The sequence below is a fragment of the Aphelocoma coerulescens genome, chromosome 5, assembly GCF_041296385.1.
Source record: "Aphelocoma coerulescens isolate FSJ_1873_10779 chromosome 5, UR_Acoe_1.0, whole genome shotgun sequence".
In the NCBI taxonomy this organism is placed as follows: Eukaryota; Metazoa; Chordata; class Aves; order Passeriformes; family Corvidae; genus Aphelocoma; species Aphelocoma coerulescens.
The window spans coordinates 54335719-54343400 of NC_091019.1; positions in this window are offsets into that span (position 1 = coordinate 54335719).

Consider the following 7682-nt stretch of genomic DNA (forward strand, 5'->3'; position numbering starts at 1 on the left):
TAATTTACCAAAATTCTGTGAGAAAGCATCATGACGTAAGTAGGAATTTGCCTCTTTTTTTTAACTGCAGTTGTTTACATTGCTGCAGTGACAGAGGAATATTGTTAATGAAACTTTGAGAAGGGAGGTTGAGTTATGCATCCCCGAAGTCCTCCATTTGCATAGTTTTAGAAAGTGGGTATATTTGGCAGGCATTCTTTTTATTCAGCAATGGGTTTGGCACATGCCAGAGTAGAGAAGCTGAGTGAACATCATGCAGCAATTTAAACTGAGAAAACAGATGTGGTTTTGCATTTTGTTATGTGTTGAGTCTCAGGCTACCATGAAAATATCTTTGGGTAATCAGCACACCCAAAGCGCACAGTTCACATGTTGATACCTTACAGCTATGCTACAAAAATAAATATTTTCCTTTTTTTTTATTTCTTCATTTAGTCATGCTGCCCCAAATTATCTGAGTATTGTGGATAATTATAGTTGAATTTATCAGGATTAATTTTATTTCACATAATCATCCTTGAGTTTGGGTCCTTATATGCATTATTCCAATCCTTGGGCCTACAAACCAGCAAAGAGAGATGGTGACATCACAAGATTATTTATAACAGTTTCATATGAGCAGAGTGCAAAACTTCTATTTCTGAATGGGAGCCTATACAATGTGAAAAATGACAGTTAAGCAGTATTGAACACAGCAAAAAATATTTTCTTAGAAATCACTTCAAATATAGACTAAAGAACTGGTGACTGCAGTGCAAATTTAACATAAGGGATTTAAGACCTGGTCCCATATCACAGGCAGAATTCACTTGATTTAAATGCCTGTCAGTTCAGGTCAATAAAAGGCAATTACTTTTTTGTATGATGATAAGTATGAAACCCTGAACAATGTCTGGAGTGTGTTTGTTGCTGATCTTTGAATTAGACGGGGAAAAATAGCAATTCTTGCATTGTTACACAGAATCTTGCTAGATTGTGTTAAGTGTGAGGTTTCAAGTTGTTAAAGTAGGAATTTAGGGCTATTAGATCATGATTTCTGTGTAATTATGGAAAACACAGATTTGTACTTTATGATAGCTATTGGCTTGCTAGATTTTTCACAAGATTATGTGAAAACAGTACTACTAACTTGTTCATAGCACTAATTTTACAACTGAAAAACCAATTGTAGATAACTTTAGGGCAACCTGCAAACAAGGCTTATAAAGTAAGAGTGAAAGTAGCTGTAAAGTTACTAGCTGGCCAAAAAAATGTGTTCATTCAGACTGACAGTCCAGTGTGCCTGCAATTGTGAGTGTTTCTTCTTTGGTTGCTACTTTAATCAATCCAATTTTTTCTCCCACAGAAAGTTGTGCATATATAGTTCCAATTTATAGATGTGACCCTAAAGGAATTGATTAAGATAGTATTTTTAATATCACCCATTACTAGAAGTGAGTTAATACTTCATAAAAATTTCTCTTCAAATTTGACCTTTTTTTGTCTCCTTCTCAGAAAGTCTGCAGTCAGACTGAAGGTTTTTGTGAAAAGCTGTACCAGAGGAAATAGTTTAGCAGATTATTTTGTCTATTTCTGATATTTGGAAAGCAAATTTCAATACATGTACCAAATGTACTCATCCATAACCACTGGCTCCGTCAGCTCCCGTGAGGGCCAGGTTTAACAAGGGCACTTCAGGGAAATAAGCTTATAGGTCCATCTATTTCTGCAGAGCCTATGAGGAAGTGCTTTTGGAACATCCTGAACACTGACAGGATCCTGGATAAAAGCTCATTCATATCTTCAAGAACTCCCTGATTTAAATTTTGTTTCTCCCCACATATCAAGGCATGGAGAACTCATTTCCTCACTTCCAACAAGAAACATGTTAGGGTAGCTGAAGTGGTTTCTTACCAATAGCCACAATATGCCATGAATAGAAGAACTGTAAAAAAAAAACTCTTAAAACAATTTTTTATTATTCAAGTAACTCAATTTCTTAAGTCATCAACTTCAAGTGAGGAAAGACTGACAATATGTGTGCTCTTCATGAGGGGAGTAAAACAGTGGGGGAAAGCTGTCCTTTGATTTTGGTTCATATTCAGGGAACAGCCTGGGTTAATAATTTAAAGGTAGGAAGTTAATTTATGCATCCCTGAAATCCTCCTTTTGTGCAGTTTTAGAAAATGCATACATGTGACAGGATATCTCATTGTTCTCAGGATGTGTTATCGTGTATATGTGGAGTAGCTTTAGTGCGATATGAAATGCAAATTTGACTCACTTTGTTCTTGCCACTTTTATGAATATTAAAAATATGGGTAAAATAATTGTGAACACTTGGAAAAGGTCTTTAGCTCCTAATTTCAGTGCTATGAAGTTTTTATATCGGTGCAGTAGAAAAAAAAAATTGAAAATTTTACCAGCTTATATTGGCATGAATATAGGAAATTTAATTGAAAATCTGCATTTGAGTGCACTCGGAGTGGAACTTTATGATGGCATGAAACCCTAATGCCAATACCACAACAGCCTCTCAGGCCAAAACAATATAGTTCATTCACATTAAGTCAAACAAAATGTGGTCATTCAGGTGATTTTACACCAGCACTAACTTCCTGTAGCACCAAGTTTGTAACAAAGAAGGGGTTAAAGAAGAGCTTATCCTCAGCAGACAAGGCAGTTAGCCAGGCTTGGGGCGCCACCAGTGCCACCACTCTACATCCCTCATAACACCAGTCCCACTTGATCCTCCCTGCTAAGTGCATTGGCTTGATGAGAAGGCTTTATGCAACAGTTTCTACTCTCACTAGCAAATTCCTGGTAGGAAGGATGACTCTAAGGCTGCCACAATGTGCCTTGCTTAACGTTGTTAAGCACTACCTTTGTAAGCCGTTCCTGATTGTGGATATATGCTGAGCAGTGCTCCAGAAATTGATGCAATGTTAAATCAACAGAATAGACTTGTTTAAATTATTGTGGGAGACCAAAAGGCCAAGTCATTACTTTATGCATATGATTCTTTAATGTAAAAATAAAAAACCAGATGCTTTGCTTCCCCAGCATTCATTGATGTTATACCTGTGCATTAAGTGCAGACTCCAATACTTCATATTGCAAGACAAAGAATTATGGTATAAGTACTAGAAGAGACTATTTCTCTGGTGCTTTAATTTAATAGCATTGTAACTGAGAAGCTGTGGACACAGAATCGTTGGTCTTATTTGTTTAGATTATTCAAATAAAACATGAGTAATAATCACAGCTTGGGCTGAGATTCTTCTTTACTTTAACTCTTCTAAAATCTGGACCTGTTTCAGGAATTAAACATCTTTTCCTCCATGTGGCTTTTAGGCTGCAGTTATAAAGCTCTTCATCAGCACGTAGTGACTTTGCTCATTTCTTTGACAAAAGGCTGATAATCTGCACTAATGGCTTTGGCTGAGTCATATGTTTAGTTCCCAACTGACTTTGACTGGGAATATTAGCAATGTGGAAACGAAGGTTGATCATGGAAGGAGATGGACAAGCATCTTGGCTGAAATCCTGCATACCTTTACTTTTATTAGAGTTCATTTTTTTCTGAGGTTAGACTGTTTTTATATTGCATTCCCTTCTCTGCTAACAGAAATTTTTAGGTCCTAGACTGTCATTCCTGCACTTAGAAGTTCCTCTTTAGACAGGTAGCACTTTGGATTATGTCTTCTCAGAGGTAAAGTTTCTCTTGAGTACGAACTATCTCTTATCCCTAAACAGGAATGTGTGAAAAGTACGAAAAAAAAAGAGAATCTTTGTTTTCCTGTGGAAATCATTCACATCCAGTACCTGGAATTATAACCACTTGGCAATTTACCCACTTCATGAGCAAGGAGGGGCCATTTCCAGCTTGGACTGGGTTCTTTATTTGTTTTGGTTTGGGGGTAGTGCTCTCTGGGGTAGTTCAGTTCTGAGCTACTCTTCTGTCTTTTACTCCATATATCAATATAAGAACACATATCCTGACTCATATAGATGGTGATAAATTCTGTACAGAAGAAATTGCAAATTGCATAAGCCTTTAGGTGACGCATAACAGGATAGGATTGAATAAATAGTGATTTAAGATCCATTTACCCATAAATTTAGAAAGATAAACATTGTCCAAAACTTTGCCTAGCATGTGGACTGTCCTTGAGCAAAAGGATTGGAAGGTGAGGTGTAGGTTGTACTATAAATTTAGACAACCTTAAAATAAAATTTGGCAAACCCCACCCCCCAACCTCAAATCTAAAATTAAAAAATAAATTTAATATAAAAATTCATAATTTCAAAGTTTGAAAGCAAAAGTTTTGGCTTCCGTGGGCAAATAGAAATGCTTTACAAGGAAAAGTGACAAACATGCAAGTTAGCAAAGGTTTTAAGTTAAAAGAATCTTTCCTGTACTAAAGTTAAAAACTTGTGCTTAAGTTCATCACTTGCATTCAAAAAATATCTCCCTTCTGTTTCTCAGCAGGATCTCCATAAGCACAGGTGGGAAGATTGGTTTTGCTTTGTAGAGATAGAATGATATAAATCCTGTGTCATAACCAGGATAAATGACTATTTGTCAGACTGAATGGAGCTTACAGATTTTTGCATGACAGAGGCCTCCAAAGCATGCACATTTGGTTATTCCAAAACAACAGTCAGAAAAGACACAATGTGAAATGTTTCTTCCTGCTTGAAAGTCAGTTTCTTCCTGGAGGAAGCTTTATGTTCTTTCACATACATGAGATTCCAGCAGGTGTTTAAGCTTGACTCTTAATTATTGGCAGGTGATTTTGAAGAACAGTCACCCAATAAAAAAAGAGAACATAAAGAATTCCCACCTGGAAATACCTACCTATCTTAATAAGATAGCTTTATATAAAGATCTGAAGCCTTTGAGATTGATGAGGACTGTTTACTTTCCATTTCATTCTGAGCCTACTCTACTACATGTGTTGAATCAAAAGGCTGAGAATTTTGATATGGGGAACTGAAAAAGGACTTGATAAAATGTAAAAAGTCAGCTATTGTGCTGGATTTGAAGTCCTTCTCTCTCCCCATCTTTGCCTGGAGTGGATCAGAAAGACTGGAATACAACTGTTCTCTTTCATTAACAAAAAACTTAAAAAAGGAAAGAAAAGCTCTCTGTACCTCTGTGGCTCCAGAGACAATCACATAGAGGTACACACAAATATAAAATATGTGTGATGTTACATATTGGTGTGCAGTGGTGTAGTGGTGTTGTATAGATGGAGACATAAACCTGTCAGTTTAGGTTTTATTGCCAGGAGTGCCAGATGCACTGTCCAGGAGCCCAAACATATCAGTCTGTGCCACCAGCCCAAGAGGCCATGTCAGGACTTTCCTTTGCTCTCACAGATTTCTCATTTGATAGGCTCATGTTCCCAGACTGTAAGTGCCGTGGCCTCCCTCTGTGAGCTTTTAGCTTTTGATAAAGATGGTATTGTGTGTAACAACATTCATGTTTCTTAAGAGCTCCCATATCGCCTGTAAGAAACTCCTTAGGTGCTGACCTAAAACAGCTCACAGCTCACAGTGCTGTGAGCACTCTTTTTCCTACCCTTTAAACTTTTTTAATGGTTCGTGTATTTTAATTTTACCAGTCACTTAGCCTTCTCATTATATCCTGCTTCTCTCCCAGCTGCCTACAGGGGAGACATCGAGAGAGAACCTTTCCTTTTCTCTCTGTCCAAATGCAACATAAAAGAAAAGCAAAAAAAATTTACGTGCCATGGTGTGGCTGTGGACACTGCTCTGCTTTGCCAGGACCTGTGGACTCTGTTTCAAGTGACTCTGTTTCAAATGTTGTTCACACTTGTACACAGGAGTTTTGCTCAGGCTGCTTGGCTCTGGTTTGAAAAGTGCAGTGGTCTCTGGTTCTTTGGGTGTCACCACTGAAGTGGCCATGAACAAGGCTTGACAGGATGACCTGGGACCTAGAAAGGTGAATGTATAAAGATCTCAGGACAAAAATAAAGTGAAGATAGATTCATCTTCACTATAAGACAGTTACAGAAAAGAAATCAAATTATATTGCAGAGAGACTGGAGAGCTGGGAGGCCTGTAGCCTAGATTCCTGACACTATTAAATATTACCCTATGTTTGCACAGTTTTTATCACCTCTCTGCAATGTTTCTGTTCAATCATGGAAAATACAATGAAATAAAAAACATATGTTAGGATCTTAATAAGCATTCCTGTTTTTTTGAGACTTTCAGCTAAAAGTTGCAGAGACAACTGGCTGATAAAGTTTGACATGCCATAGCTCAGTCTTTTTGAGTCACAGAGACTCCACAGGAGTTATTCTCCCATAGGAAGAGGGTATTACACCTACTACAGAAAAGGAGAACAAAACAAAGCCTGTAGACATACTCAAATCCACCACGCCAGGAGAATTTTGTTTTGCCTCAATGACACTTTCTGAGACTGTGGGCAGCAGATTGTGTTTGGATTGTCAAGGAAACAGTCGGGCCATTATTGTTGTTGTTAAATTTTTGGTGGTTGAGGGTTTTTTTCCCCCTCCTAGTCAAAGTATTAAAAAAAAAAAAAAAAAAAAAGAAGTTGATTTCTTCAACAAGCAGCTGCAATGACAGATGGCTGATGAATGCACTACCAGCAGTTCCAATGGAACTCGACTCCGTGGGAGTCAGGGCACTGCGCACCTTCCAAAGGGCGCCACGGTAGTCGCTTGGGAAAGGGAGTGAGAGTCGGAATTTCTAACCATGGTGAAAATGTACTGAAGGAAGAGAACATGATGACAAGGGGTGAGAAAGGGAAGAGAGTGATTGAGATCCATCCAGCTGAGTCTTTATCCCCAAGGATGAATTAAGATGAAATAGGGGCCTCGAGCCATAAAAACTTCAGGACTACTTTAAAAATAATGCCTCCTCTGCTAAAACATATCATCTTAGCCACGCACTTTACTTTAGTCTTTGTTGATCTTTCTTCCTTAGACCCCAGATAGACTCCTCCTCCCTCTGTTCTTTCTATACACCTTTTTCTTCTCTTCCTGTTCCTTCTTTTCCCATAGCTATCTCTTCCTAACTCATGACTGTGTGTGATTGTGAAAGAAACAGATAGGCTGTTGCTCTTCTCAAAGCTGCTTCCTGATGCCTGCCAGATGTCCCCCATGAGTCTTTCTTAGCACCCAGGGTCTGGCAATCCATGATCAGCCCTGCTGGGTGATGTGTGGTGCAGTGTCCTCCCTTGTAGTGCTCAGGCTTGAAAAAATGATTTGTCCTGGCCAGTAATCACCTCTTTGTCCAAAGGCGCCACATTTAAATGGGAAGTCAGCAAAATTTATGACCTTGTATTGGAAGTCCTGTGCCAGGTGTGAAAATTTGTTGCCCTAATGCCTTTGAGTTTTAGCACATCGTGGAGGCAGAAACATGACAAGGAAGGAACACAAGCCACACTCTCTGAAAGGAATTAGCAGACAAATGTGAGGAGTCAGTTTCCTGTATCATGCAGAATATCATAACCTGCAAAATCCCCAACTTCTCATGGTCCCCAAGACAGTGCAGTTCCCCCTTTCTTCACCTCCCTTTGTGAAGTGAGAAGAAAAGAACTGGTGCCAGCTGGAAAAGCAGTAGGGGTTTGCAACAGGGCAGTGAGTAAACGAGGAACAAAACTCCTCTAGCAGTAAATGTACTGTGTAAACATAAACAATAGCAAC